This window comes from Ambystoma mexicanum, chromosome 2p (assembly GCF_040938575.1).
Source record: "Ambystoma mexicanum isolate Mex_15411 chromosome 2p, UKY_AmexF1_1, whole genome shotgun sequence".
Taxonomy (NCBI): Eukaryota; Metazoa; Chordata; class Amphibia; order Caudata; family Ambystomatidae; genus Ambystoma; species Ambystoma mexicanum.
The window spans coordinates 718,966,097-718,990,042 of record NC_090923.1 but is presented as its reverse complement, the minus strand read 5'-3'; the positions used below and the strand labels follow the sequence as shown (position 1 = coordinate 718,990,042).

The following is a 23,946-nucleotide window of genomic DNA, read 5'->3' as shown; positions in this document are numbered from 1 at the left end:
AAGAAAAGAGTTCCTGCTTTCCAGAAGAGTTCCAGTGTTCTGAATATAGGGAGTGGCTCCAGCCCCACCCAACAGGAAAAGTAGTTCCAAACAGAAGGGGATCAGAGGCTCAACTGGCAGGCAAGTAAGCAGCATGGTCTGCTGCAGGTAAGTCCACCCAAGCATTATGAGCCCGGCGCTTCCAGCGCTGGGACTGGGCATATTTATGAGCCTGGTGCCACTGGCGCCAGGACTAGGTCCAAAAGGTCCCAATTGGGACTGATTGGCACTCGGAACCTGGGTTATGGATCTGCTTCCAAGGGAGTTGGGAAAACCCTGACCTTTTGGAAGCAGAGATCATGACAGTACCCCCCCTCAAGGCCCCTCCCAAACCGGGCTTCTCCGGGGGTTTTGGCTTGCCAGGAAATGTTCGGTGAAATCTTTTGATTAGGCGAGGAGCGTGGACATATTCAGCAGGTTCCCAGGATCTCTCTTGGGAGCCGTAGCCTTTCCAGTCAATTAGGTAGAATAGTTTAGATTTGGAGATCTTGGAGTCCAGAATGCTTTTGACTTCAAACTCGAGTTCTCCATCAACTAGGATAGGTTTTGGAGATTTGGTTAGTCGGGTTTGAGGTTGCACGGGTTTTAATAGAGAGACGTGGAAGACCGGATGTATCTTCATGTGCGGGGGCAAGTCCAACTTGACCGCTACTGGGTTTACTATGGTAGTGATGGAATAGGGACCAAGGTATCTTGGGTTGAATGTGCGTGGCCCTTTTAGAGATAGATATTTGGTGGATAACCAGACTTGATCCCCTACTTGATAGTGAGGGGCTTCCTTCCGATGTTGATCTGCTCCTTTCTTGTATTGTTCTTTAGCCCTTTGAAGGTGAGAAACAGCTTCCTCAAAGGCTTGGGTGATTGTAGAATGCAGGTAGTCTACTGCTGGTGTTTCAAGATCTTGGAGGGGATCCAACTCCGAGGTTCGAGGGTGACTGCCGTACAAAAGAAAAAACGGGATTTTCCCAGTTCCCGAATGGACAGAGTTATTGTAGGCATATTCGGCTATCCAAAGGATATCTTTCCAAGTTTTTTCAGTTTGTTGCAGCATGCAGCGTAAATACTGTTCCAGAGTTTGATTGGTCCTCTCGGTTTGTCCGTCGGTCTGAGGGTGGTGACTGGTCGATAGTCTCACATCAATTTGAGCCGACCGACAGCAACTTCGCCAAAAATGAGAAATAAATTGACTACCTCGATCCGAAATTAGAACCGAAGGAAAACCGTGCAGTCGGACGATGTTTTCGAGAAATTCTCGGGCCAGAGTTGCTGCTGTTGGCAAGCCTTTGAGCGGAATGAAATGCGCCATTTTGGAGAATAAGTCCACGATTACTAGAATCGTATTGTATCCGGAGCATGGAGGTAGATCGGTGATGAAGTCCATAGAAAGCGTATGCCAAGGGCGAGGTGGGATGTCAATAGGGCGTAAGAGGCCTGCTGGTCTTTCCTTTTGACTCTTGTTTTGGGCGCATACTCCACAGGACATTATAAAGTCTCTGATATCTTTCTTCCAAGACGGCCACCAGAAGTAGCGCTTGATCTTTTCTGAGGTCTTGGCCATACCGGGATGACCTTCCATTAAAGAGTCGTGATAACAAGAGATTACTTTTTTCTGTAAATCTGTGCTGGGTAGGTATAATCGTTCTTGGAAATACAATAAGTTGTCCTTTACTGCAAAGTCCTTTCCCTGCAGATGCCAATTCTGTATGTCTGCTGGAGTTACAAGTTGCCTGGCTTTATCCTTAACTTCCTCTATGGATTCGGTGGCGATTACACCCAGAATTCTTTGTTCGGGAATGATTGGTACAGGTTTAGGGTTGATCAAGTGTTCTTCCACTCCCATCCGAGAAAGGGCATCAGCTTTACCGTTCTTTGTACCAGGTCGATAGGTAATTATGAAGTCAAACTCGGCAAAGAATAATGCCCAAGGGAGTTGTCTAGAGGATTGGGCTTTTGCGGTTTTCAAATATTGCAGGTTTCGGTGATCCGTAATCACAGTAACGGTGTGTCGGGCCCCCAGCAGATAATGCCGCCAAGCCTTAAAGGCAGACTTGATAGCCAGAAGTTCCTTGTCAGTAATCGTGTAATTGATTTCAGGAGGCGAGAATTTGCGGGACCAAAATGCCACGGGATGCAACTGATTGGTTACCGGGTCCTTTTGTGATAGAACTGCCCCCGTGGCAAGGCTTGAAGCATCAGTTTCCACGATGTAGGGGAGTTCGGGGCGAGGGTGTTTTAAGATTGGTGCAGAGATAAATTTAGACTTCAAATCCTGGAAAGCTTGTTCCGCCTCGGTAGACCATTCAAAACGTTTGTTTTTCTTTAACAAGGCAGTGATGGGCTGGACTATTCGAGAGAATTCGGGGATAAACCTGCGGTAAAAGTTAGCGAAGCCTAACATGCTTTGCACACCTTTTACGGAGGATGGTGATGGCCATTTAAGAACTGCATCGACCTTCTTTGAATCCATACGGACTCCGCCAGGTGATAATATGAATCCCAAGAATTCAACTTCAGTCACGTTGAAAACACATTTTTCCAACTTGGCGAAAAGTTTGTGTTGACGCAATCTTTCGAGGACCATTTTCACGTGTTTCCGATGTTCAGATTCCGATGAAGAATAAACGAGGATGTCGTCAATGTAAACAACAACACATACATCTATGAGCTCTCTGAGGACATCGTTCATAAAATATTGAAAGGCGGCCGGGGCATTGCAAAGTCCGAAGGGCATGACCTGATATTCAAATAGCCCATACTTGGTGCGGAAGGCCGTTTTCCATTCATCGCCCTCTTTTACTCGTACCAAGTGGTAAGCTCCTCTAAGATCCAGCTTTGTATACATGCATGCTTTTCTGACTTGGTCCAGGAGTTCAGGGATCAAAGGTAACGGATATCTATTCTTAACGGTGATCTGGTTCAGGGAGCGATAATCGATACAAGTTCTAAGGTCTCCTTCCTTTTTTGGAACGAAGAACAAAGCTGAAGAAGCAGGGGACTTGGAAGGACGAATAAACCCATTTGCCAGGTATTGATCCAGGTATTGTCGAAGGTGAAGGTTCTCAGGCTCGGTGAGGGCATAAATTCTACTACAAGGAAGTGTAGATCCAGGTATTAGGTCTATCTGGCAGTCATAAGACCTATGAGGAGGTAGAGAGTTAGCCTGATCCTTCCGGAAAACATCTTGGTATTCTAGGTATTCGGGAGGTAACTGGGGAGTCTCTGAAGAAATTGCGGCCAGTGCAACACCAGGTGGAGGGTGACAAGTAGAGACACATTCTGGAAACTGGACCGTTCTTGCTCGCCAATCGATCAGAGGATTGTGTTTCTCTAACCAAGGTATTCCTAGAATAATCTGAAACTGAGGGGCCTTGATCACATCGAACACGATCTTCTCATGGTGTCCATCTTGACTTACTAGCGTCACCTCTTGAGTGGTATGCGTTACTGGCCCGGAGGCTATCTCTGTACCATCCACCGTAGTAATGACGTCCTTTACAGCCTTGGGACAAAGAGTTAGATTCATCCTCAAAACCATTTCATGATCCACATAATTGCCGATGGCACCGCTGTCGACGTAATCTTCAATTGCATGTAATCGATCCGGATTATCAGGGCTAATGAGGACCATCGTTATCATGAAATGCGAGGTCACGGAACTGGTTTTCACGCTCGGCAAGAGGACCTCTATTCTTGTCGGGCGAGGTCGTTTCCCTGCTCAGAGTTTGTAACTTTGGTAACTGCAGCTCCTACTGCCTTCTTGGCAGGTTTCACCGGACAGTCTCGAAGAAAGTGTTCTGAGTTTCCGCAATATAGGCATAATTGCAACTGTTTCCTCCTTTCCCGCTCCCTTTGTGTTAGAGGACCTTTCAGACCCCCTATTTGCATGGGTTCCCCGGAGTCTACTCCTTTGGAAGGAGTTGGCGGTTTGGAAAATACTCGAGCATCAAACTTGGAACGATCGGCCTTCCTGTTCTGCAGCCTGTGATCTATTTGAACGACCAAGTCTATATAATCCGAACAGTCTTGTGGGGGATTCACTACTTGGGCTAAAACGTCTTTGAGCTCTCCACGTAGACCTCTATAAAACAGCGTAATCCTTTTGTCCTCAGGCCATTGAGTTTCCACTATTAGTCTATTGAAAGATGCAATATAAGCCAAAAGGTCTTGATTACCCTGTCGCAACGAAAGAAGCTCATTGTCCAAGGCCTGCCCCTGTGAATGTCTTGCGAACAGTTTTTCCATACTAAGCTGAAAGGCTTGAAAATCATGGAGAACCGGATCATCTTGATTAACTAGAGGGATCGACCAGTCTGCCGCATTGCCACTAAGGTACGAAAGTACAAAAGCTACTTTTGCTTGATCAGTTGGAAAGGCTGCTGGCCGGCATAAGAAGTGCAACCGGCACTGATTGATAAATACTGCAAACCTCTTTGGGTCACCAGAAAATCGTTCGGGCGGAGCCAGAGGTACATTCCCAGGTAGGTTGATCTGCACTGGATTCATAGAGGAGGTTGAAGGAAGATTTGCCCCTGATGCGGGTAACAGGGTCTGTCCGGCTTGTGACTGTAGCACTTGTCTAGCAAGATTGTCTGTTCTCTCCTTGGAAATAATTAGTTCCCTTCTTAGAGCATTTGTTTCCTGACGAGCTGCATCCACTTCTGCCCTTAGTTCCCCAAGTAACCGGGCTAGGGGGTCAGTATCCGAGGTTTCCATAGCGCCTGGGCGAGAGTTTTGCGGTAGGCTTTGCGTTCTGTAACGCTCACCTGATTCTCGCAGAGGCGCCGGTCTTGACTGGGCGACTACCGTATCTTCAAAGGTGATGTGTAGCACCCGGTTGGCTCTTTGGGCTGGACCTCTGTGCACTGTATGCCTGACGTGTAGAGTAAGATGTCTTAGGTAAGTGAATGCCGAGCTCTCCATCTGCCTCGGGGCAGGGTGCTGTAACCAGTTTCTTCACTGGATAGGTAGCGCAGGCCTCTTGACTTCAGAGGACTGCTGTCCGTCGTTTACTGCACGAACGGTAAGTTTCGAGTCATTCAAATGTCTGTAAAGTCTTTAGTAATGATGTCTCTTGTTTTGCAGGGTTCCGGCGATGGCGGATGACGGGCTGAAGTGAGTTGAAGATGGAGCCCGTGTGATGAATAGAAGCGCCTGGAAGCACGTAAGTAAGCGCTTGTTGCCTGCTTCACGATGCGCTCTAACTGTCTTTTTATTTTGCAGGTACGAGTTCGGAGCGGCTGCAGGGTGCCGGAATACCCACTGGATTAGATGTGGAAAGGAGTAATGGCACGTGAGTATTAAAGTTCCCCAAAGTCTTAAACGCACCTTGTTTTGTCTTTCAGATGCGGGATGCAGCGCCGAAGGCCTCCGGAGCGTGCAAAGAGTTGGTAAGCTTTTGTCTTTCAGATGCCGGAATGCAGTGTGAAGACCTCCGGAGCGCACAAAGAGTAGGTAAGCCTTTGCCTTTCAGATGCCGGAATGCTAACCTGTTCTTTCTTGTCTTTATAGGTGTTGCTGAAGACTGGATTCAGGATGGTAAGCCTTTTCCCTTAGGCCCAGGACCGGATGCAGAAGACACGATGAGCGTTCTGCTGCAGAGGTTGCAGAATAACGCAAAGCAAGATTCATCCACTGGGTGTGGTTTAAATAGCCTCCTGTAGTGCTTCGGTGTCTCCTTCCACAGCCACGCCTAGGTAAGAAAAGAGTTCCTGCTTTCCAGAAGAGTTCCAGTGTTCTGAATATAGGGAGTGGCTCCAGCCCCACCCAACAGGAAAAGTAGTTCCAAACAGAAGGGGATCAGAGGCTCAACTGGCAGGCAAGTAAGCAGCATGGTCTGCTGCAGGTAAGTCCACCCAAGCATTATGAGCCCGGCGCTTCCAGCGCTGGGACTGGGCATATTTATGAGCCTGGTGCCAGGACTGGGTCCAAAAGGTCCCAATTGGGACTGGTTGGCACTCGGAACCTGGGTTATGGATCTGCTTCCAAGGGAGTTGGGAAAACCCTGACCTTTTGGAAGCAGAGATCATGACACCTACTGTGAAGAAGGCTGTGTGATTACAGGCAGAGGACTGCAGAAAATAAATAATGACACTGCACAAGATCATGGGTGTTCCTCCTACACTTGGTACAGCAACAAGCAAGTGCAAGTCTGCAGGGAGATGTGCTGCCTCGAGAGCACCCCTGGCTGACCCAGTGCCGAGATCCCTCACACAGCCTAGTGTGCCTCACACCTGTACAGCGTACTATGCAAATACGCAAGTCGGTGGTGTCAAAATGCAGGAAGTGGCGAGGACCTGACAGCCTGCCACCAGTGTCGTCCTGCCTGCCTAGCAAGTGGCCTCATAGCCCTGCCACTGGTGCGCACTATCTTCTGTGACACTGGTGTGCACTATCTACTGCCGGCAGTGCAATGCCATCTACTCCTGTCAGGGGGGGAGGTGAGGGGCTGAAGAAAGAGCTGACCCTAACACCCTACCACAGGTTGGCACCCTCTGCTAATGGCAGCTTCCTGCCCACACTCCTGCCTAGGGAGGAGAGCTGTGCAAGTGGCCTCATCGCCCTACCACTGGTGTGCTCCCTGCTGGGCCCGCCATCCATGGACCAGGCCGATGTGGCCCTGGGTACGATCCCTACCAACCCCAAACTGGGACATCATTTACACAGTCAGCAGCAGTGACTCCTGTCTGGGGGAGGAGAAGAAATGGCCTAGATACCCTGTCACCTGTGTCGGGCAAACCAACATCTCGCAGCCCTCAAATCCACCACACAGAAGTGCTATGAGGCAATCAAGGGTTGCAGCTCTGTGCAAGTGCTTGTGTGCCCTCCTGTCCCACAACAGTGAAGAGACACTTCTGCCTGGCACAGTGTAGCCAAGAAAAAAAGGGGGGTGAGTAACATGCTGACACCCCTGCCCTGTTAAAATCCTGTGGCGCAGCTTGCACGCCCTGCTATCTGCCTCTCGCTGCCTTCCCTAACATCAAGGGACTAAGCCGATGTGGCCCCTGGTGCCCCCAGGTGCGGCTTTACCGCCCTTTGAACTGTAACATCAACAGACCTGGACCTGTGGAAACGACTATCCTGAACGGACACTGGAACAAAGTGAACTGGTCTCCTTCAGTCCTGCGAGTGCTCGGAGAAGACTCTACATATGTTTAGATGGTGGGGGCCTGCATGTAAAGTGTTGTGCTTAAAGTGGTCCCCGTTAAATGGATGTGGAGCTGTGTTCCTGTAAGTTGTAGGCATGCTCTAAATGGTGCCAGCAGCTAGCGATGGCGCCATTCAGTGGTGGAAGTTCCACTGACCTCAGGTTAACAAAGGGTTTTATAACATATTGTTGAACTGCCCACAATCCACTGGCGGTGCTCCAACCGTGACTGTCATCTGTATGTTATGTGTAGTGTGTTTTGTAGGTCTATACCTATGTGAGCCCCATGGCTGTTCCCGTGGCATATCCTATTTGTTGTCGATCCTACAATTCTGAAGTAGCCCGAGTAATGTTGTTCTGTAAGGGGGGGAGGGGGGGAAATCGTATATGTCGTAGTAACATTTGTTTTTTTGTGAGCACAGGCCCCGCATGGAACCCTTGTGCTGGTACGGTGGCAGAGGTCTGCATGGTCATGGGTACAGCTCGCCCAGCCCCCACGCGAGGCCGGGTTTACCCCAGCAATCCTCTCCTGTGGTGATGGCCAATACCCCCCTGGGGCCCACTAGATGCCCATAACAGGCCCATCCCCCAGAGGCACTGGGCCTCTAAGGTGCGGATGCCCCATAGCAACAAATGACCTGATGCAACAAATACGGAAAAACGCCAATGCCATTGGAGGTGAAAAACATGCAAGTACACTTACCAAACAATAAATCCGACTTGCTGAAAGCCGAATTTTGAAAAAAAACATCTGCCCTTAAATTCCCTCGGCGTGCACTTCTGTTTGGGGTGGGGGATAAGGGAGCTGGGGATGGGGATCATACCAGCCATGAGACACACAAAGATCCGCTGTTGCTGCAACCAAAATCAAAATAGGAAAAACAAGCCCACATACACGTACTGGCGCTTCGACACACTACAGAGATGTACAAGCGTTATAAATACACAATAATAAATAAACAACTGCACGTGCATGGCACATAATCCCTCTTCCTACATGCGTAGATTTAGTGGAAATACGTCATGAATCCTTAAAGACATTTGATAAAGTGTCGGCAAAGTTTTAAACAAACAGAATGCTATCGGTCTCATAGGGACTTTAAATGTGTGTTTCAATTGATAATGAAAGCAACACAACGCCTCCCTTTACGAAACGTTCGTTTTCAGTTTCCATGCAGCGTAAGGTGAGTGCAACTTAGATCGTTCTCATCCCTTTGTTGTTATATTTTGCGACCTCTGGAAATGCAAGTGTAAGTAAGAGGCTGCAGCAGCTGAAGCCGTAATTCGTTGCGTTGCACTTATCACATGTTGCAATTTAAAATGGTAAGACCGCGACGTTCTAAACATCTGATTTTATATATATATAGTAGCTACTCCGAAGCTCATTTACGGTACGTTTCAGGCTCTGGAATGCTCGCAGACGCAGTAACTGCAGTGCAGCTACTACACAGTGCCTACTCTGGAAGTAATGATTCCCTAGGGCAAATGGCTGCAGATCCAGTACTTTCTCTGGGTGGAATAAGCCCTCTGTGGATAATAACTGCAGGCACAGTGTCTGTTCTAGGTTTAATGACTGCAGACACAGAAACAACTCCCTGATGAATATAACTACCTGTTATACCTTGAATTATATTGCGGTGCAGAGCGGTATGCAGATTAATGAGGGCAGGAATGAAGCATGTGAATAATAAGGCAATAAATCTCAGAGACAGGAGTTGACATGAACTAAAGCCCTGGTGGTAGCCCCGCCCCCTTGAACACGTGGGTTGCAGCCCACCAACAAATGTAATAAACAGAGGACTCCTCCTCTGACAAATAGTCATAACAATGGAAGTGGGACATTACATCTCCCCTTCACTTTAACAGATACCTGGACTTGTTCAATTAGTTTTCTTCGATCCATCTGGTGGGCCTTCATATGACCCTCTTGGATGAACTCCGAGCTGGTGGGGAGGCCCTCATGTGTGCTTCATCGCTGTCAGTGTCATCAGCATATCTTTCTTCCTGGTGGTACTCAGAGTCTATGAAGAGTCATCTGCAGATGTCCTTGTGATACTGACGTTGGTGTCGTCACTCTAAAGGTCCTGAAGAAGGACGAGTTTCTGGTGACCGTGCGCTGGGGACTTGCCGCCATTATCACAGAACCCTGAACGTGGGTTACATTCATCGGTTCAGGTTTGAAAGCGGGAGTGTGCTTGGTGTTTTGATTTTGCCGCACCAAGACTAAGGGCCTCATCACGACTTTGGCGGTAATGCAGCGGATTATCTGCCGGACGTAAATAGCGCTAATGCCAAGGCCCCCGGCGGATAATCCGCCAGATCACGAGTTATCGTGCACGCGCCCCGGTCCATGGTGGTATCGCGAATAGCGCAAACCTTTAAATCCGGCGCACCGTACGCTAACGCCATATCACGCTCATAGCGGGAAACGCGTCACTGCCGGAACGGGAAATAAAGCGGCGGCCATCTTGGAAATCACAATCCTTGGATATCACAGCCCTGGAAGCCATCCACGCCATCCAACCCCAAAACATGCACTAGGAGCAAGACCGCCTGGACAGGGTGCGAAAGCCCAAATTCAGTGACCAGGAGCTAACTGTACTGGTCGAGGAGGCCGAGATACACCACGAGGAGCTGCAGTAGCGCAAAACAAGTGGCCAGCGCAGAGCACAAATTTGGCGATCAATCAGCCAAACGGTCAGTGCTGTGGGGCGTGTGCCCCGGGATGGGGAGGATTGCCGCAAGCGCCTGAACGGCCTGCGCGTGCAAGTCCATGGCATCCTGTCACAGCACCAGAGTGCAAGTAGGGCCACTGGAGGAGGCCCACCACTACCCACACCCAAACTCACACCTTGGGAGGAGAAAATGACAGCCCTGATAGATGTTGGCACCATCGAGGGCATTGGTGGAGCGGAGACAGGCACTGGCATCGACCCAACTGCAGGTGAGTCCCACCCCCGAATGCATGCAGCTGAAAGTACCACACGTGCAGACCCTGAATGAATGAATGCGAAGAAATGTGTGTGAGGTACTGCATACACCCATAAGTGAGGCCTACATCCATTGAACCGTAGTGCTGCCTAAACGACCCTGCACATGCAGTACATGAATGACAGGGGCAGGGGATAGACATCCATAGCCATAGGACAGCTACGTAGAGTTTGAGTGTGCATGAATACACCCCCAAAACCCAGAGCGCAGTGCACCCCAACCACGCATGCAATCTTGTCACTCCAACATTCCCATGCAGTGTACCTCCATACACACTCACAACAAGCACCACATGGCAACTGAACAGAATGCAAGTTGAATGTGTGATTGATACTGTCCTTAATCACACTGGTTAGCATGAACTGCATCACAGAAATATATGTAGCATTGAACTCATACCACACCCTAAGTACCCCACAGGCACACGTCGATCTCAACGGGACGAAGATGATGGGGAGGAGGCCACAGCAACACAGCGCCCACGGCAGCGTGCCTCCACCAGCACCACCACCCCACAAAGAGGCCGTACGGAAGGGAGACGACCCAGGCCAACACCCACTTCACCCCAACACAGCCCCACCAGACAGCAGCAGCAGCCACATGGCCGCAGAGAGGCCACCGCCAGCTCGCCTCAAGCCACCAGTCACAGCCCCGATGCTGAGGGACAAGGGTCTGGATCTGAGCCCGACGTGGGAGCAACACCTCCACGTGGCCATCATGTTGGAGGACAGCACTCTCCCGGAAGCAGTGAGGCCGAAAGGATGGTCACACCCTAGGGCAGCCCAAGCCCAGGCACACATCATGCACCATCGTGTCTGCACACCACAGCCGGACGTGGACACGCCATCATATGACAGCCCAGAAGACCGGCACTCTGAGCCAGGCAGCCCACTCCAAGCTGGCGCCATGTCGCCATGCATCCCCCCCACCCCGACAGCACACAGCACACAAGTCGCAGGCCAACACAAGACACACCAGGGGTGCCCTTCGTCACTGGGGCAGCAGCGATGGGCCGACTCGACATTATTGAGGCAAAACAGGCCAGGATGGAATCAATGGCCAAGGTGCAGAGCCGGCACATCAAGGCTGTCAGTGCATCTATACGGCATGGGTGCAAATACATAGCACGGGACAATGCGCGCACACGCAGAGTTGTTGAACAATGTACCGCTGCCCTGACGGGCTTCGGGCAACGAGTGAGGGAGTTGACGGAGGCAGTCTCAGCACTTGCTGAGCAAACAAGGGAGGGAAACAACCTCATGCGACAGCACATGATGGCCGCCCCTTCAGTCCCCCACCCATGGAGGGATCCCTCGAGCCATCTCCCAGGTGCCGGTCCATGCGCCACCTAAGGGCACGCACACCAGAGGGGCCCGGAAATGGAAAGCGCCCACGACCATCCTAGTGGTGCATGGCATCGTTGTTGGTGCCCTGAGAGACACATGTGCCTATCTGCACAGTTGGGGGTAGTTCACTGGGGGGAGGAGGGATTGTGTGCTGGGTGTTCACTGGGGGGAGGGGGGTTTGTTGGATGGAAAATAAATCACGTTAGAAAAATCACAATGCATGGACAGTAGTGATTGTTACTAATGCAATTTAATCTTGAAGTAACATATTTCCAATTTACCCATTTCTAAAAGAATCCATCTATCAATCCCTGTCTTGCCAACCTCCCCTCCCTCAGCCCAATCCTTTGTGCATGTTCAACACCTTCTGGCACTTCATCGCCCTCTCGTGTGGTCGAGGCACCGGAAGCGTGCCTTCAGCAGTCCAAATGCCCTCTCCACGCAGATCCGTGTATGGGCATGGCCAAGGTTGTATGCCCGCTCCGCCGCCGTGTGTGGTGACGCACAGGGGTCATGAGCCACGTGTACTGGGGATATCCAAAATCACCTGCAGGGGAGAGAAAGCCAGTATGGGGACAAGGTAAGTCCAGTGGGTGTACAGAGCTCTGTCATCAGTGTGATTTTGCCATATTTGTCATTTGGCCTATGACATTGTGGAGTGTGCTGTCCTACGGGCACGATTGAATCAATGGGGTACTCTCCACTTGTGACGCCTATGTTTCTGTATGTAACAGTACTCATTCACTTGTCGCAGGATAAGGGGGCCCTTCCATCTACTTCTGCATGACAGAAGTGGCTGCCTCCTGTGGCATTGCAAATCAATTTGGCTACAGTTGCATTTGCTGGTCGTCACTATTCTGTACTGTTCTCCATGCATTTCCCTGGCCATTTTGGGGACAGTGTTTGTGGGATGTACATTGTCATTACTCGGCCTACTTATGTGGGTGCATTTGTGGATGTGCCAGCTTATGGTTTGGAATGTCATTACTGTCAGATGGCCAGGGTGGGATTTCTGTACTGTCTCAGTGTTGGGAGCCATGGTGCTACTCATACAGGAGGCTTTATTGTGGTGGGGCTTCCATATGTCACTGTGCCACCACATGTCTTACATCCTGCATGGGTGTGTTCTGCTGTGTTGGACATGTCCAAGGTTTATCGTGCAAGGTGCTTGAATGTGAATGCTGCAGTAATGCTGCTGCCTATCGGGAATAATGGATTCTGTGACAGGCACCATCAGTTGTGGATTGACATGCTTTATGGTATACGTTTGTACTCACCCAGTAGCCATGCGTTTTGGCCATGGTGCCTTTCCATGTACGCCGGCAGGGTACTGTTACGCAGGACCATGGAGTCGTGGGTGGATCCTGGGTAGCGGGCACAGCAGTGGCTGAAGGTGAGGTCAGGTCCACATGTCATCTGCATGTTGAGGGAATGGTACTGTTTACGGTTTCTGTAGGCAGCCTCATGTGCCTGGGGTGGTACGAGTGCCACGTGTGTGCGGTCCAGGGCTGCTATTACATTCGGGACTTGGGCAATGGCATAGAATTGACCCTTCAGCTGGTGCACCTGTGCCTGTGTGGCTGGCAATGCAATGTGTTCGTTCACATGATTCAACAGTGCATCAAGCAGCTGTCCCAGCATGGCACTGAATGTGGATTGGGCCATTCCATGCATCATGGCAACGGTATGTTGGTAGCTGCCAGTCCCAAGAAATTGAAGCACAGACACGAGCTTCACTAGGGGAGGTACTGCCGTGCCGGTGGCCATGTGGCTGCCAATGTCACCCTGGATTGTGTCCAGCAACTGGGTGAAGGTTGCCCTCTCCAGCCGATAGTCTGTCACCAACTGACCATCAGTCAGGGCCCAGGGTGTTGGCCTGACCCTGGGTATAGCTGGCCACCTTGCTGGTGCTGTTCTCCTCCTCCTCCTTCTCCTCATCCCCACTGCCCCCTGCACTCCCAGGGCCCTGGCCTGGTTGGTTGGCCTCTGTTGCTCCAGGCGCAGCAGGTAGAAATCAACATCAAGGCTCCCTGCTCGAAATGGCAGCATGGTGTTGAGGAGGGTGTGTTGTGCATGGGTGGCTCCTTTGTAGGCCTCTGAATTGCATTGGTTCCACCTGGGCCCTTATTGCTGTGTCCTGTGTTCTCTTACCTCTTTTTTTCTTCTAGCGTTCTGCTCTTTTGCTGGAGGTACTTTCGGCGGATTATCCGCCGCTTTTCTGGCACTAATAGCGCCTATGCCGGACTCGTGATTGCTGATGTTTTAGCGCGAATGGTTCCTGGCGCTGTTATGGCCGGCGCTTGTACAGCCGGCTGTACTTGCGCCGACTGTACTTGCGCCGGCGGTATTTCGACTCGTGATCCGATGGACCCTTAAAATCGGCGCTAATAGCGTTACCGCCGATTTTAAGGGTTACCGCCAAAGTCGTGATGAGGCCCTAAGTCTCCTATTTGGATTGAACATGGTCTTGCTTGTCTTTCGATGTCGGCGTATTCTTTCATTTTTGCTTTGCTTTCTCTGTCTTTGATTCTTGCGACATCAGCGTGAGTGGAGTTCGACATAGCTTGCGGGTTGTGTGGTAGCCTCGTTCTGATGACACGACCGAACATTAGAGCTGACGGGCATTCTCCTGTCGAGCTGTGTGGTGTGTTCCTGTATTCCCCTAGTAATGTGCAAATGGCCTGCATGAAGGAGCAGTTTGTGATGGAACATATTTGGAGGGCGCGTTTGAGGTTTCCCATAAATCTCTCTGCCATTCCATTGGCCTGTGGCCACAGCGGCGTGATTCTGCGGTGCTGGAATCCTAGGTGCTCGGCGAACATGGCAAAGTCATGCCCACTGAACGGCAGACCATTGTCCGATTTGACTATGGAGGGAATGCCGTAGTCGGCAAATGTCTTGTCTAGGGCGGGTATGACTTCTTGAGCACTGGTGGAGCGGATAAGGTGAACTTCTGGAAAGCGCGACATTTCATCAATGATTACTAGGGCGTATTTGCCATTTGCTAGGGGTCCAAACATATCAACCGCCACTTCATCCCACACCTGCAAAGGCATTTCAGAGGTTTTGATGGGCTTGGGGAATGTGCGCCGGGCCACTGCCTGACATGGTAGACATTGTCCTAGTAACCGTTCCACTCGTTCGTCCATTGATGGGAATCATACCTTGGTCCTGAGCTGGTCGATACTATGCCTCTGTGTCCCGCGTGTGCAATGTCTAATATTTGGTCTTGCAGAGTGGATGGGATTAAAATGATGTTCTCTTTTAGTAGCAGACCCTCTGGTGACATGGACAGGGTGTGCCAGATGAGTCTGAAGGTGTGGAAATGTTGTTCTTCACCGGCAGGTATGTCATGTTCACTCCTCCGTTTGCTGTGCCACTGGTTCGACTGCAGACATGCCTGGACCGTCTGAAGTAGCTGGTCCTTGTGTGTTGCTTCCAGTAGTTGTGCAGTGGTGATGGATTTAGGTAGTGCACTGCTGACCAGGTAGTTCAAGTATTGATTTGCTTTGTTTGACTGTCGTTCATCCTGGGCTAGAAGTGGATGCCTCAATAGGAAATCCGCCGGATTATTGTCCTTTCCCGGGTGATGGATTATTTTGAAAGAGTACTCCTGTAGCCGCAACCCCATCTAGTGATGCGTGGTGGTATTTTGGCTGTCGGCTTGCCGTAGATGGTGGTGAGGGCCTGGTGGTCAGTGATTATGGTAAACGGTCAACCATGCAGGAACAGGTGGCAATGTTCGCATGCCTACACTACTGCTAGGCTCTCCTTTTCAGGTTGGGAGTATGCGCATTCGGTGGTCGATATGCTGCGGCTTGTGTAAGCCATGATTCTTCTCGGGGAGTCAGGCGACGTTGTCTTTCGTGGGTACTGGTACAATTGGGGATACCCAGGGCGTTGGTCCCGATTGCGGTTCAATGATGTCCTGCCGCAATAATGCTTGGATTTCGTCTTCAACATGTTTTTGTATGTTGAGAGGTATGCCTCTGTAGTGCTGCGCCGTCGGAGGTACTTGGGGGTTAATGTGTAATTTGACCTGTTTGTCCTTTAATTTTCCCAAGCCTGTGAAGAGAGCTGGGAACATTTTCTGCACCATGTCCTTCGGGCTAGCGGTGTATGCTGACATTATTTGGTACATTATTTGAATAAGTCCCATCTGTATTGCCGCCTTGAAACTTAAAATGCTGCCTCCCGGCACTTTGCCTTTGATGACATAGATTTTGATTTTCTGACTCTTGTCCTTGTATTGTCAGTTTGCTGTGAACATCCCTCGACAGTTGAGGGGCTTGATTGATCCGGGAGGATAGCTCAGCGGCAGCGTGCGCGTCTTGGAAGCAAGACGACACGAAGCAGCAACAGGTTCGATCCCCGGGTCCGCGCTTAGAAACCTCCTGGTGTTTAAGCGCGTTATAAATACGTAACTAAGACAAAAAAAAAAAAAAAACACAATTACGCAACTAAGAAAAACAAACAATTCCTGTAACAGCGCCTCGATGCCTGCGGGCTGTGTGAGCGCTTTATAAATGTAAATAAATAAATAAATAAATATAAAAAAAATAAGCGTGTCAGCTTCTTTTAGGTTTTTTTTTGTAAGTGAGTGACTTGTAGGTATCATCATTTATGACATTCACGGTAGCTCCAGTATCAATTAAGAATTCTCTGTTTTGTGCATTTAGCTGTAACAGCAGGGTGGGGCTGTATTCCGTGGCTATGCTGTTGCCAATGGCATGAACATATCCCCTTTTCCGGTCCCCGCTGGATGAGGATGAGTGTGACTTGCGTCTTCTGCGAGGGGAGTCGTCCAAGTATCGAATCTTTTGTCTGGAATATCTTCTTTGTGAATCATGTCCGGTTCTTTGATGGCTGGGATTGTCTCTTCTTTCTTCTCGCCTTCTCTCATCCCGAGGTGGTTCACGTGACGTGCTGTGAGGCTGATGCCTGGTGGCCGAGGGTGAGTGTTGCATGCGGGGTCTTGGACTTTCCCGCCTGGCGTTGCGGCGAAAGAAGTTGATGTTCCTGCAGACGGACTGAAAATGATTTTCTCCACCACATTTGTCGCAGTTGTGTCCAATGGACGGGCATGGGCCGACATGGGGGAATTTTAAACCACATCTGTAGCATTTTTTTTGTTCTCTGTCGCATCTCTTGTTGATCTAATGGGGCATATAGTTGTAGTCGAGGCTGATTGTGTGATCTTGATGTTGCCCAGAGATTCTGTCTGTAGCGCATGGGCAGTGTCAGCTCATTCCAATTGTAAGATTTCTTCTAGCGTTCTGCTCTTTTGCAATAATTTCTTTCTAAAGTCGTGTGATTCACAGCCGGCGATGGCCTGCGATTTGAATGCTTCATCTGTTGAATATTTGTCAAAATCACAATATTTCGCTCTTTTCCTTAATCTCATCACAAAGTTATCCATGGTTTCGCCACTTTCTTGCGTAGATGTGTGAAAGATGTGCCGTTCATAGTCACATTTCTCAACGGTGCGAAGTAGGTGTTTAATGAGTCCATAATGCCTTGGAAGGTGTCTGTATTGGATTTGGGCATTTCAAACACAATGTCTCGGACCACCGGACCTAGCGAGTGTAGTAGAATGCCTCGTAGACGGCGTTCCTCCCTCACACCTGATGCATCATTGTAAAAGTGAAGTTCCTTGAGCTACCTGATCCATCTGGGGGCCAGACTGCTGGTGTCTGCCATGTCAAATGGCTGCATGGCTTGCAGTTGAAGTGATTCAGAGCCACTGTCTTCTGTGGGTGCGGGGCGGCGTGAAGTGGAGCTGGCTGATGGGCTCATGATTCCGCTGTGTGTTGGCTTCAGACATTACAGTAGCAGTCTGGGCAGAGTATTTGAGAATTGGAGCTTTGACTGTTTTCCCAGGTGCTGCAGACTTACTTGGCAGGGAGCAGGGTTGTCGCCTGGGCCGTGCCTGCCAGCTTGCAGTGACTCGTTGGTTTAATAAGACAAATGTTTGTGTGGTTGAAAATGCTGCTTTTCAGGACGAACACGTGCGCGTGCTGTCAGTTTCACTCCACGTGTGTTTGAAAATGCTGCCTTAAGGTTGGGACACGTGCGCGTGATGGCAGGTTCACTCCACATGTAATTGGAAGTGTTTATTTTGAATGAACCACGTGCGTGTAATGTCAATTTCACACCGCGTGTATTACGCGATGTGCATAGCACGGGCTCCAGCTGGAAATGACTTCAGGAATGATGCCTGCAGATGCATGTTGTTTCTTTTACTTACTTTCTGTGTCCAGATTGCGTGAGCTGCAGGCAGCACCGGTGCAGAGACCCGGACGTTCCACCGGCAGGCGCTCAATCGAAGCGGGTGATGCGGCTCCTGCTTTTACCGGACCTCGGCTGCACTTTAAAAAACCTCGTCGCCATTGTTATACCTTGAATTATATTGCGGTGCAGAGCAGTATGCAGATTAATGAGGGCAGGAATGAAGCATGTGAATTATAAGGCAATAAATATCGGAGACAGGAGTTGACATCTGAACTCTGCTTTATTCAAGCGCGAACTGAATACCTGGCGCTAGCCCCACCCCCTTGAACACGTGGGTCACAGCCCACCAACAAATGTAATAAACAGAGGAGTCATCCTCTAACAAATAGTCATAACAATGGAAGTTAGGACATTACATCACCGACAATGCTAGAGGCCCATCACATCCTCTGGCTGGAGCGAATGAGTGCAGACACAATACCTGCTCTGGAGCTAATGACTTACGATACAGTACGTTCCTGCTCATCAGCTACACCTGACAATACCTGCCCTGGGGCAAATAATTACAGACACAGTACCGGATTTGGGATACTGATTCCAGACACAGTACCTGCCCTGGCACTAATGATTGATACAGTACCTGCTAATCTGTTACATATGACAGAATACCTGAACGGTAGCATGCACAGTACGTACTCTGGGGCTAACGATTCCAGTCACAGTATCTGCTCTGGGGCTAATGGTATTTAACACAATACCTGCTCATGAGCAACTCTGGGGTTAATGGTGGCAGAAACAGTTACAATGAAACCTGCACCATTTCCTTCTCGTGCGTCCTTTCCAATTCCTAAATTCCCTTCTGACACCTCGAACCACACTCTCTGAAATGAACGTACAGTGTAAGTAAGTGATCAGTAGTAGGGATAAACCATTGTGCCACGATTTTCAAAACGTGTTTGCTGCAACTGATGGGATGCTCATTCATTTCACTTGCGCCAAAAAGGTGATGACATGTGCACAAAGGACATTTAAATGTGTGCATCATAGTTTTGCGCAAGACAGAGGGGGGAAAATGGTCCTCGGAATTTTCAAGTAAATCCCGATTTTCAAAAGAGGTTCACTTTTCAAAGCACAGGGGAAAACACATTTTCCTGAGCCTATTTGGAACAGGTGCAGGGGGATATAAAATGTTGCGGAAGGTCACTTCTGTTCCTCTCATACAATGAGTGAGTGAATGCTTTGTGTGAATAAGCGTGTGAATATTGAGTCAAAGAATGTGTGTGTGAGTGTGTTTGTGATGGGACAGGGAGCTGATTTTGGCTGGTGAGGGCAGCACAGTGTCAATGCACGTTTAAAAATAAATGCATTTTATTGGCATTTTCAACAGTAAGAAAGCATGTAACCCCCCCTCGACCCCAACACATGTAACCAACAACACACCCAGTCTTGTCACCCCCTTTGCAGGGTCCATAAACTCTGTAGATGGCTCCCAGTCCCACATTTCTGAGTGGCCAGCTCTATTGCCAGCCGTTGTATGGGCCCTTGCACCGTTTAAGAGCCCCCTCCCCCATAGTCCTCACCTCACCTAGAAACTTCAGCCATATCTACTCCCAGCTTCCTGTGAAGGCGCCCTCCCAAGAGGAGCAAGTACTCACACCAGCCCCAGAAATCTAATTTCCCTCGGGCACCATGCGGCATGCGAGTCCCGCTGCACGTTATGCAGGACAATGTCCCAGTCTTACAGAAACCTTTGGTGATCCCTTTGAATCAAATAGGTCACCCACTCCAGTGGCACAAAGTTCCAGATTTTACTAACCCATTTGTGTTCTTAGGGCGAAGCTTTTTGTTTACATTTGTGTGCAACCACAAGGGTTGCCCCCACTATCAGGATGACGTATGTCTTTCTTTGAGCTTTCGAGCGTTGATTTTCCAGAACCCCACCCAGTCCCAGGTTGGCCATCCCTGTGTTGTCCAGCATCTGGCTCCCAAATATACTATTCATTGCTGCACGGATCATGTCCCAATAAAGCTATATGACTGGGCATTCCCACCACATATGCTTCCACAATCCCAGTTCCCCACATCCTCTCCAGCAGAGCGCTGATGCAGTTGGGTAGAATGTATGTAGTTTTTCTGGGGTCAGATGCCATTGGACCATTCTCTTAAACCACATCTCCTGAATATGAACGGCCTGCGTGAGCTTGGGACATCTGCCCATAACTGAGCCCAAAGTTCTCCCTCCATCGGCTTCCCCACTGCAGTTTCCCACTGCTCCATATAGTGCCATGCCTGACTCCTTGCCCCTTTTGCTATAATCCCATATAACGCTTTTACCAAATGCCTGTACCCGTGTCCATCGCTGCAAACCGTTCAATCGGCGTGTGCTCCCTGGTGGCCACAGTCCTGACCATTGGGTTCGTAAGCCAGTGCCTCAGTTGAGAGTAGCAATGCCTCTCCCCCTCATGTAGCTGAAGTCCTGCTTGCACTGTGCAAAGGATTTAATGTCCTGACCCGAGAACATGCCATGTAGTTTGCGGCTCCCTGCCGCCTCCCACCCATTGAAGGCACCCCTTTCCATACCTGGTGTGAACTGGGGATTTCTAAACAGCAACGTCAGTGGGGAGGGGAAGGGGGTCAAGTTCACCCTCCGAACCAGCTCATCTCATGAGTCCCCCACTAGGGCCCCTAGGTCTCTATCCTGCTACGGAACATGTTTGCAGGTCTATCCCCCTTGGGTCGCCACAACACCTCGTCCAGCGGCGAGCCCACAACCGCTTTGTACATTCGACACCAGACCTTCCCGCGATTGCCCCTGAAACAATCCCGGATCACTCTGATTTGCGCTGCAAGGAAATGGAGGTGGAAGTTTGGCACTCGCAGCCATCCCTTGCTTCTGGGGAGACATTAGCATCTGCATAGCTATCCTGGGTCTCTTGCGGTTCCAAATAAATGACCGCACATGTTTTTGAAGGGTTCTGGAAAAAACCTTGGGGAACCCCCTCTGGCAGGGCCCTGATATAGTGCAGGATTTTTTGGCAAAATCACAATTTTAGCAGTATTTATCCTCCCCATCCAGGATATTGATAAGGGCACCCATTCCGCTAGCAGCCGGTGCATTTTTTTTCCTCTAAACGTGGGTAGTTAGCACGGTAAAGAGCACCCAGAGAACCAGTAATCTGGACCCCCCAAATATCTAATGCCGGTTTCCCCCGCAATTCCTGAACCTTTTCTGAGGGGGCATTCACGTTTAATAACTCTGACTGGTGGGCATTGATTTTTAACCCTGCCACCTCCCCAAAGAGAAGAAGTTCCTGTGGGATCCCTGGAAATGAGGTTTCTGGTTCTTTGATCAAGAGGAGCGTGTCATCACCAAACGCTGCGGCTCTATGCTCCACACCCCCAAAGGGAATCCCCCCTAATATACAGGGAGGCCCTGATGCTGGCCAAGAGCAGCTCCAGGTGGATGGCATATAAGAGCAAGGACAGCGGGCAACCCTGCTTAGTGCCTCATGAGCCTGTGATCCTCTGGGAAAGTTGCCCGTTGATTGCCAGGCGCAAGGAGGAAGTACGTTAGTTAGCTCTTACCATTGAAAGGAATTTAGAACCAAATCCCATAACCTTCATGGTATGGAAGAGGAATGGCCATTCGATGTGGACAAATGCCTTCTCTGCATCCAACGCTAGTATAAATGCAGGGGTTCTAGATATATTTACTTTTTCAATCAGATGAGAGACCCGCTGAATCCGAGGTCTGCCTATGCCTAATAAATCCCGACCGGTCGGGATCAATTAGTTTTCGGGAGGAGCTTATCCAGGCGTGACGCTAGAACCTTGGTGTCGATCTTTGTGTCTAGATTAATAAGGGTAAATGGCCAGTATGAACCGCATAGAGTGATATCCTTACCTGGCTTTTGGAGCAGCACAGCCATGGCTTCTTCCATTGTCGGGGTGATGCACTCTGCCCCCCTAACCACAAAAGAGTTGAAGAGCTGGACTAAGCGCAGTGTCATTACCTCTCTAAAGGTTTTGTAGAAACACGCTGGAAAACCATCTGGGCCCAGGGCCTTTCCTGGTGGCAAAGCAGCTTTAACCGCCCTTCTTTGCGAGTAATGTCTCCCTCAAGTTCTTCCCGTTCTTGAGGAGTGATCATAGGGAGAGGGCCCCGGGACAGGTATTTTTTTGGGCTCCCTCCTCAGGGGAATCTGATGTGTACAGGAATAAATAATATTCAGTGAAGACCGAAAGTATGTCAGGTAGAGCAGTGCTTTCTTGCCCCCCTCCCTTTATTTTAAGGATTGTCCTCTGTGCTTCTTTTTTCCTAATCAACCTCGCTAACAGGCGATCCGCCTTATTGGCTTTGACATAACACCACTGTTGGAGGTAGAGCAATGAACGCTCTGCAACTCTAGTCTGCAAAACATCTAATTGCCCCCTAATCAGCCGATATTTCCTTTGCAGCTTACTCCCCGCGTTATTTGCCATTTGACCCATTATTTAAGTTTAAATTCCAATTCTTCCTGTAAGAGACCTGGTTGTTTGTTCTTCGGGCACTTAATCGCGATGAGCTCCCCCCTCAATGTAGCCTTAAACGCGTCCCACACCACCTGGTCGCGTACACCCTCTGTTGCGTTAAGTGCGAAGTAATCCAAGATAGTATTATTTATGTTCTCACATAGGACTCTATCCTTAAGGATGTGGCTAGGGAACTTCCACCGCCATAGGCCTGGTTCGTTCTGCCCCATATTTAAGCTAATAGTTATGGGCGCATGGTCTGACAGGGTGATCACTCCTAGCTCTATCCCTGTGACCCTACCCAATAGTGTCCTCGAAATCCAGGAGTAATATATTTTTGAGAAGGATCTATGAACGTGGGAATAAAATGTGTAGCTCCTCGCCCCTAAATTCTCTCCAGCCATCTACCAACGCCAATTGGGCCATGTGTTCATTCATGCAGGCAGATGGCGCCACCTGGTTGTGCAACACCCTTGCGCTCCTGTCTTCTTTTGGGTCCCATGCCAGATTAAAGTCGCCTACCAATATTATCTGTCCTTTCTCAAAAGTATCCAATTTGGTCATTGTTGCCCACAAGAACCTGTCTTGTCCCGTATTGGGGGCGTAGATTAGTGCCACTGTATATGTCCTCCTCTCCCATTGGAAAGAGGCCGCCAGATACCTACCCTCTGTGTCCCACTCTGCAGCTGTGACCTGGAAGCCTGGGTTGTCCTGAATAGCGATCAACACCCCCCGTCTACCACTTGATTTTAAGCTCATGCCTGTCTCGCCTCTGGACGTGTGTCTCTTGATGGGCTACAATTCCTGACTTCCCCCCCTACCCCAAGAACTGTTTCACCTTCCTTCTATTAACCAGGGAATTAAGCCCCCTGACGTTTAGGGAGGTCACCCAAACCACTTCCCTATTTCCCATGTTCGTTTTACTGTGCGACTCACACTAATGATGAGTGGTTGCCATTGGGATCTCCTCCCCCTTCACCTTCCCACCACCCTCTGGGTGGGCTCAACCAGCCTCATGCTCCCCATGATCCATCATCTCTGGAATTGAGCCCTTGTAACAACCCAGAGTAAACCTTTGCGGGTCCCCTAGACCCATGTAGATAAACCAAGACATCCAGTACCACCCACCTCCCCCGTACCTTTGCCCTAACTACCTCTGTAAACAAATTACTAATAGTTTACTTGAATGGTATCGTCCTGGTCCAAGGCCCTCAAGCCAACCTTCTCCTCTTTTATAGACGCTTCCTGCGCCTCATCACTTTCCTTTCTTCTCCTGCTGTCCCCTCTCTCCCCCCTCCAAGGCTTAGTCGCCTCCCCCTGCTGTCTCCTCCTTGGCTACCTTGCCCTCTCCTCCTTCCTCTTCTGCCCCGCCCTTGGGCTTCTTCTACACCTCCGCAGGGCATACCTCTGATTTGTACCCCTCCCCGGAAGTCTTTCAAGGACAGGAACCTTCTCCGTATTGCCACTCTTAACTCTCGCTCAGCTGTCAAACACTCCTCTGACATCTACCGCCTCCTTGAGGAACTTGACCTCAATGTTCTCGGTCTCACCGAGACATGGTTCATGGCCAGCTCTGTCACAATCTTGGACACTCTCCTCCCTGAGGGCTACAAGATTCTCTCTGCACCCAGATCCATTCGTTCCAGAGCGGGTGTAGCCCTGATCTTCCCGCAGTGGATTCCT

At 49.9% G+C, this 23,946-nt stretch overlaps 1 protein-coding gene and 1 long non-coding RNA gene across 2 annotated transcripts in view; one reads left to right on the top strand and one right to left on the bottom strand.

Annotated features, from left to right (window-relative positions):
- LOC138565925 (uncharacterized) overlaps positions 1 to 8,160 on the bottom strand; it is a 71,844-nt gene extending 63,684 nt beyond the window's left edge. The window contains exon 1 of the long non-coding RNA XR_011301710.1: positions 7,887 to 8,160. This is a non-coding gene — a long non-coding RNA (uncharacterized lncRNA). The remainder of the gene's footprint in view (positions 1 to 7,886) is intronic.
- A 132-nt stretch (positions 8,161 to 8,292) lies between these two features.
- ALKBH6 (alkB homolog 6) overlaps positions 8,293 to 23,946 on the top strand; it is a 119,733-nt gene continuing 104,079 nt past the window's right edge. The window contains exon 1 of the mRNA XM_069644311.1: positions 8,293 to 8,367. The gene's annotated coding sequence lies outside the window, so the exon portion shown is untranslated. The remainder of the gene's footprint in view (positions 8,368 to 23,946) is intronic.